The sequence below is a fragment of the Carassius auratus genome, chromosome 14 (genome assembly GCF_003368295.1).
Source record: "Carassius auratus strain Wakin chromosome 14, ASM336829v1, whole genome shotgun sequence".
NCBI classification, from domain to species: domain Eukaryota; kingdom Metazoa; phylum Chordata; class Actinopteri; order Cypriniformes; family Cyprinidae; genus Carassius; species Carassius auratus.
The window spans coordinates 19476983-19485424 of record NC_039256.1 but is presented as its reverse complement, the minus strand read 5'-3'; the positions used below and the strand labels follow the sequence as shown (position 1 = coordinate 19485424).

General features: G+C 37.8%; 1 long non-coding RNA gene across 1 annotated transcript; it reads right to left on the bottom strand.

The window, feature by feature from the left end:
* Nucleotides 1-3694: 3694 nt before the first annotated feature.
* On the bottom strand, nucleotides 3695-5545 carry LOC113114499 (uncharacterized). The gene is made up of 3 exons (XR_003293749.1): nucleotides 5424-5545; nucleotides 4936-5049; nucleotides 3695-3844 (listed from the first exon to the last, which is right to left on the bottom strand). It is a non-coding gene; the product is annotated as an uncharacterized LOC113114499 (long non-coding RNA).
* Between the last annotated feature and the right edge of the window lie 2897 nt (nucleotides 5546-8442).

The window sequence follows — 8442 nt, the reverse complement described above, 5'->3', positions numbered from 1 at the left end:
GTCAATTAATTACATTTTTGGTCAATTCTACTTATCAACTCACTAATCAACTCCTTTCATGGACCTTCAGTGGTCTCCAGTGTCAAAGCACTGGTACAGAGAGAGGTTTGAGATTGTTTTGGGAGTGGGGAAGATTGGAAGCTCTACCTCTTTATGATTGCATTTCAGGCAGTAAACAAGACTCACCCCACGGGGATCCTGTGACATTGTAAAATGGAGCAAGGGCTTGTGCTCGGCAGTCACTTCAGAAACATTGTTTCTTAAAACTTTTATTGAACTATTTGCAGTTGCCTTGGTCTGCACATAAATCCATGATGGCAACATTTAAACGTCAGCATCTGCTTGCATCCTCTTCTAAATGTTAACTAGCCCTTAATGTGATTTTACACCCAGGCATAAGTTGCACGAGGGCCCAAAGGAAACAGATTAGAAGGGAGTCACCCCAGAGAGAAGGTTATCAGTACTGTGCACCAGAGAGATTGTCAGATAGCTAACAATAAAACATCCTGATCCAGGAAAAACCATTGATGAACCCCATTGAGGGGCACCATGGTGTGAGGACCATGCTTTACAACTTATCGTAAAACAAGTGCAAATTATTATCTGCTAAGGAAAGTAACTATCAGTAGGTGAATGCTACATTTTGAAGGAAATCTTGGGCCCTAAGGGAGGGCTGCGGTTTGTGGCTATAGTACAAACAGGCAGACGTTAACGGCTCAGTCACCGTTTTGACAGACAGACAGGAGCACGAGTCGCTACCCTCAAGGTATTCAACTAATCTTTCAAGTGGGAAATTAATCTTCCTTCTGCACACAGAGAAGAATAAAGACCATTTTGTCTGAACCTAGTGAAGTTTAACATAATGACAGCTTAACTAAAGTTGGGTAGATTGAGTTGTAGGAACTTGACAGTGCATTTGAACTTACTTTTTTCTTTTGCCAAGAGTACAATGAACCAAAAAATCTGACTAAGTGAGAAGTTTCATGTTGAAAGAATAGGGTGGATGGTCTATTTCCATAGCCTTCATATAATGTAACTATCACGCAACGAGACTATGAACTTAGAACAGAGACAATCCCAGGGAGCAACCAAGGGTCAAGTACCTTATTGCTGTTTGGTGCCCTGCTTAAATGGCATACTTTAATTAAACCAGGAACCTCCCAGTTACCAGCCCTGAGAAACCACCACACCATCCAAAAACAGGGCTGTGTGCGAGAGGACTTGGATATATCTTTTCAACTGACCCTTTGAAAAGATCTCATTTGAACCCGTAACATTAAAATAAACTCAACGAAAGAGTCAAATGTATAGAAAGTGGTACTATAATATATTTCCTACAGAGACCTCTCTGTTAAAGGACGAACTAGTAACATTTTGCTGATCACTTACTAGGAATGTGAATGATTAAATCAAAAATGGATTAACTGCTTGTAAGAATTCAATAGATTAAGCTTACAGATTGTCTACTGTCTAATACATTTCAGTTCAAATGCATTCCAGTAATCATCCAAACAGATGGCAAAAACACTGCCTTTAAAATCATCTGACATTGGTGATGCATGTATTTTATGCCCGCTACACAAATGTGCACTCTTGGTATGCTTGAAACAGGCTTAATAACAAATGTTGCTGGAGCATTTCCTTATAAGTAAAGAGTATGTGGACTACAATATGTGATCATATACTAGAGTACATCATGACAACAAGCATTTTATTTAAAGTGTTGATGTTATTCTGCATCTCTATTTCAAATAAGAACAGTAGCTCAGTTTAAACAAGTGCTGTGAGTGAGGTGTCAGAGGTGAGTACACGCTGTGTCTTTAGGCATTTATGTTCATGTTCAGAAGAGCAGAAGGAGAAATAGTCACCTTTTACAACTAACAATAAACGAATACATACACATCTCATGCCTTTTCGGGGGGTGCTTTATAAGCTGACAAACTTTAAATTTAAAGAACTGCGTGCTTTCATTACCCATATAGTTCTGTAGACTATAAAACCCATCAAAATAAGTGTCCTGTCTTAGTAATCTTAGGAGATCTCATAAATATTTAAACTTTCAAAAAATATTCAAATGTATACAAAAACAAATCAGAAGATCAATCATAAAGCCTGTTACAATAAAGGATTAATATGCATTTAATTTATAAAGAGAAGTGTTATTTTACAATTGTTTAATTTATTTCTGTACCTGAAAATTGTTAAACCTACCTAAAAAGCACTGTTTATTTAATATGTATCTTTGTTCTGTTGTATTTATGTAGCCCTGCTGAATGTTAAATGGATCCAATCCATGTTCATTAGAAATTATTTGAAGATGCAGCAATCAAACTGCTAGTATATTTTAATGCAGGTGTTTTTGAACTTGATTTAAAACATGATCAAAATACTATCCGTTTTGATGCCAAAATTTAAAATAAGTGAGGAAGTGAGAAATATCGGTATTGAAATCGGCTAATAAGTGTTTGCTAAAATCGGTATCAGCCCCCCCCCCCCCAAAAAAAAATACTATTAGTGCATCCCTACTAAAAACATAATATTATGAAAATTAGAAAAAAATAGAGAAGAAAAACAGGCGCTGGACACTTGGTCCGTGATTCAGATCATCTGATATATGTATGTTGTCTTACTTGGTACACTGTATATGCATACATAAACTTTGAAGTGCAGAGGTCATCATAAAATTGCAGTGCTGTGGAAATTCCCATCAGATGCTCCTATGGCAAACATTAAGAAGAACAGAAGGATCAGGGAGTGCAGCAAGGTCAAGTTCAAATCTTTACTTACGTAATACATGAAACATCACAACAAACTGAGCTCAATGAGAAACAGACCTGCTTTTGGAGGAGAGGCGCATTAAAGCAGAAACGGCACTGGCTATATCATCCTTTACCTCCCTGAGCTGGAGAAGGTTCTGATGTAACGGCTGGAAAATCTTGGCCAGTGATGCTTCATTCATGCGATAAGGCTCATGTACTGACTGCCTTTGTGAATTCTACACAGCTTATAAACGCATTAGTACACGGAGATGGAGATGTCACAGAGCAAAAGAAAACGTTTTTGGGAGGGGGCCAGAATGCTATAATTTGCCAACTCGGATTTGATGAACCTCATTAAACTATAATAGCTGATTTTCTAAATCGCTGCCAACGCTGCTCTCTTTAACAAGCTTCTAAAGATGTTTGCCTGTATCCATCCCATTAACCGCCCCACTCTTCCTGATGTCTTAATGCAGGTCAGCTCCTCTGGGTTTTAGTAAGAGAGAGAAATGGATAGAAACAGAAAGAGAGGGAGAGCTTTCTGTTCTCTTTTTCTTATCTTTTAGCACAGCCAGCTGACCCTGTCTCGGACGCTGTCGCTCAACAACCAGCCAGGTTTTCTTGGCACAGTCTGTAGAAAAACCACCAGGCAGAGAAACAGCCCCACCAGACTAAATCCCAGCACATCTGGAGCAAACATGTTGTCTTGCGGATCACAGGGACCTGTATCGTGCCATGCACACGTAAAGTAGCGCGAGAAAGTCAAGATGTGCAGTGATGCAGACACATATGCAAATCTATGTACACTGTCCTTCCCTAAACTCTCCTCAAAGGAATAAATCTGCATTTCATCACAGTTCCTTTAGGTATTAAATGCATTAAATATTCTGCATACATATTAAAAAATGTAGCTGAGCTTAGAGAAGATATGTAAAATTTCACCTCCACGTTGAACCAAACAGACGCCTTATCAGCTAATTATTTTTCACTGGATTGTTTATTAAACAATGACCTGAAGACCTTCCTTTCTGCTGTTTTGGAGTGTGTGGTGATGGCAGGCAGGGCCTGGATCTGGTCGAGACAGCCTGTAAACATACAAGGGAAGTATAAAGAATTTAAATATTTCAATTTTATATTTTCAATCTGAAAAATTACAATAATTTCCATTTTCTGGTTTCATCTCAAATCCAAAATAATATTGCGTGAACTAATCTGACCACTACAGGTCACTACTGCTATCTACTATCTATCTATGAATACATATTTATGCTATATAACTCAATTAGCCTTAAAAGGGAAGTCTGAAAACAATATTAGCATGAATCAATTTTTTTGTGATGACTTTGCACTGATAAGGGAAAACACAAACTATTGTTTCTGGATTTCAAAAGGTAAATTCCTTTGAATTCCTTTATGTCAAAAAGAAAAAGGATTCATATTAGAGAATATGAAAATGACAATTTATCATTACTACAATGCTGTTCTAAAGTGTAGAATTGAAGAGAGGACTTTTTGATATTTATTTAAAACATGTTTTGCTCACATGTCTGAATTTAATCAATCAAAAATATAGCAAAATGTATTCAATAATTGCAGCAATTTAAACATTTTAAGGGTTTATTTAATTATATTAATAATTTACTTTATTTCTGTGATGAAAATGCTGAATTTTTTTGCATCATTACCCCATTCAACAGTGTCACGTGATCCTTCAGGAATCATTCTATTATGCTGATTTGATGAGCAAGAAACATTTCTGACTATTATGAATGTTAAAACAATTTTGGCCCTTCATATTTTTCTGGAAACTAGGATTTAAGAGAAATAATTTGTAAAATTTCTGTCACTTTTGAATGGTAGCCTAGTGTAGATCCTCCTTCAGTGAAAACAGTGATGTTCTCCATTTTTAAAGCTAGTTTGAGGCATATAATTAAAATCCAGTTTTCTTTGCCTGGATAAGAGTCTTGGCTAAGCTACAAGTAAACAGCAAGAAAGTTAACTCTCACTAAACAGTTTAATGTGATGTTCAGCCAGGATCTTCAGAAAGCAAGTGAATCTTCAAACCACTTCCACATGTTTGATAGTGTTGCAATTATTTTATGATAATAAACACCTGGCATTTGATCCAGTACTGATAGGCAGTTGAGATTATAGAAGCATGATCACACATGATTACCACTGCGGTTGTTGTCATTACTACAGCTTGGCGAAGTGACCCCATGATGATCCTCTGACTCCTGGCCGGAGCCCCGGACATGAACCAACAGAGCCCATCAGACAGTCAAGACATCTGACAAACAAACAGGTCAATCTTAAGTAGCCAGACAACATCTGCTGCAAAACAATTTGCTGCTGTGCCTGGCTGGAGATTTCGACATTAAATTCGCCCCATTTGACACAGTCCATTTCTTCTAGTCAACATGATAAACCATGAGTGCAACTGCAACACAGCGATAAAATCGATTCTAAACTCGTACAAGTGGGCAACTATCTGCTAAACACACACTAAATATACACACTGTACAGAAAAACATCAACAAATGTAACGCTAGTTGTCTGGAGTGTTTGAAATCAAAACACTTGAGACCTTGTTTTATACCTGTTATATTTGGCCAGGGTTTTAAACCGTGTTAAGAACTCAATGTAGCCACGCTACAAACTTACCCACACGTTTCTGTAGCGTGACTAGTTCTGTTATGTTCATAAATGCGAATTTTTAACAATAACGAGGTACTTTACGTAAATGGTCTGGTTCTCTCCGTTTCTCAAATGTGTGACGTAAGTCCGAATCATTGCAGTGAATCGGTTTATCCAAATCGGCCCAACGTCTCAAATTATACTAAATTAAATGATACGTTGGATACTAGGGAAGTCTCTTTTTCTCTAACGAATCGATTCAGCTAAAGGATCTTATCGAACATGCACTGTAAATTCGAATTCATTAAAGTCCGATTCAGTCAGACACAATTCGATTTGGTTATGTCATTTATGATGTCTGTTGTACTTAATATAATGTACCTGTTTGACCCCATCACCCTAATTAAGACACTTTTAATAAATCTGAATTTTAAATTGCTAAAATTCAGCTCTTTAATTTATATCATTAGACAGTTAATATCCGTTCACACCAAAGGACTACTGTAATTGATATAACTAAGTTTTTCAGTCCTGTGAGAATAAGGAAGTTCACAGTTCACTGAGATATGACATTGATATGATATGACATATGACATTGCTGGAATAGACGTTCAAAACTATTTAGCCCACAACATTCTACAGTAGGTGTTAACAGGCTTTTGTACTTTGTGTATCTAACTACCTTTTTAAATACTTTGCATTGCTTCAAATTATGATTAGCCGGTGTAGCTTGGCCAGTCACAGTTTCAAAGCAGCTTCCTCACCACTAGTTTTGAAAGTTGTCAGCATTGTCGAGACCTTGTAAGACCTTTTTGATAATGAACCTTAGAAACCTCCTAGGTATGAAACCATGGAGCCTGAATACTCTCTTTTTATACTCGAATTATGAACAACCTATGGAGCCTATTTTCTCTTTTAAACAGGAAATTATATCACTGTATAATGTCCTACAAGCACCTAGACAGCCTGATTTGCAGATCTCAACTGTATATATGTCCCGGTCCCTAGTGGACTTCAGATGTAGCACCTTTGCATGCTCCTTCCACATTTACCCTGCAGGAGAAAGTGTGTGATGTTTATATAGTTTCCATGACGAGAGATGTCCTTTAGAAAGAGACTGAGGAGGTGTTTAATGATCTTCACCACCCTCAGGTTTAGACAACCATTATAGCATCAGTCTCGAACATACACAAACGCTTCTCTCTTCTCTGCAGGATAACCGATGATGGTTGGCTGAGGACAAAAGAGTTTTTTTTTTTTTTCTGCTACAATACCACCCAGAAGCCTAATACCATCCTGATGATTACTCCTGGAGCTGTTGACAAAGAGATGATGTTCTCATGCATATGAAATAACTTGCAGTCTATACATATCAGACTGGTTGCATTATTTAGGTTACCTTTCTTTATTTGCTGTCTCTTGAGGGACACACATTCTTAAACTCGGATATCAGATTCATGAGAAAACCAAACAAAGCATGCAAAGAAAACAAGCACTCTTGAGAGACATCCATATGCGTAAACAAATTATATTCATCCTATGTGGAAATTAAACAATGAGCTGCTATTTCCTAGAATTCAACTTTAATCATCATGCCCATCAATCCTTACTCTCATACTCTTATATTCTAGTCATACTGCACTACTTAAATGCATTTAACAAGGTTAATGTCTTTGGCTTACAGTAAAACATATGGCAAGTCTGTGTGCAGTTTAAAAACGGCAATTAACATTGTTTATGTCCCAATTCCATATGCAAGTAATTCCCATAAAGCATGAATCAACTCCACAATTTCTTTAACAATGGCAAAATAATATCTCTTTGCAAATGCTCATATGCAAACAATTAAATGCACTCAAAAGTGCTTCAATTTGTATTAAAAGGGTTCGGTGAGTTACTTTGCAAAGCATGCACCTATGATATGCCATTTCATGAAGGCTCTGAATGCATTTAGCTTTTGCTCCAGCAGCTCCGCAGCACATTTGTCTTCATCTGAGGCAGCTGCTGAGCTGTGTCTGGCGGACAGCTCCTATTCGTTTGGTTTGATGATTAAATAGATTTTGATTTGGCATGCTGCTGTGTAAACTTCCTGTGTGGCTAACCCTCGGGTCTGGCCTTGCCTCTGGGCCCCCCAAGAGTCCCGAGCACCGTTGCTGTTACTATCCGTCCAAATGACCAGAGTTCAAAAATGCCTGTTTAACCCCCTCATTTCTGGGTGTTCCTCCAGTTCGTTCTCCTGTTTTTCGCACCAGCCGGATCCCAGAGACTTTGTGAATATTAAACAGCACCGACTGCGGGAATGGCTCCCAAATGGGCAGCAGATGTTGTTCGAAGGCGAGGTGAGATTGTTTTGTCTCCAAATGGAGTTTGGATATTTCTAGTTGACAACACATCACAGCAAGTAACCACTAAAGATCGGTGACCACAGTTTTCACCAAAACATAATGGTTACAGATGACTTTGACCTCATCAAACCCTTTTATCGAATATTTACAAACCATATGGCTTATTGCATAAACCTCAGAGGTTGAAGGTAAGTATCTTTTCATCTGTTGGTAATCACTATAAGCTCCATATGTTGTTAAAGTTCCTTAGGAACATTATCCTGCAGCTTTACTCTGATAAAAGGGGATATAATGCCTACCATAATCTCTTTAGTACACAAGATGTGTCTTATGTCTGGTAACATTATCTATCTAGAGTAGAGGAGTGCCAACTCATGCCAGCTTCAGCTGCCAAACTGAATACTAACACTCTAGTCAGTTCAAACTACAACTGCCTTCTGGTTACCTGCTCGACCTGTCAGTTCTGAGAGGAACCAGACCAGTATATGGAGTAAGATGAATGAGTAACTAGTGGAAAATCATTTCAGAGTCTGTTTAAGATCCAGCAGGAGTCATACCTTCAGGCTAATGCTGTATCAAACTCAGTGAGACGAAAGAAAGGAAATGGCTTTGAAGGATGAAGAAGCATGCAAACCCATTTTTAGGGATTTATAAAACTCATATCATGCTTTTCACTCCAAACTAATACTAATAATTGCTGT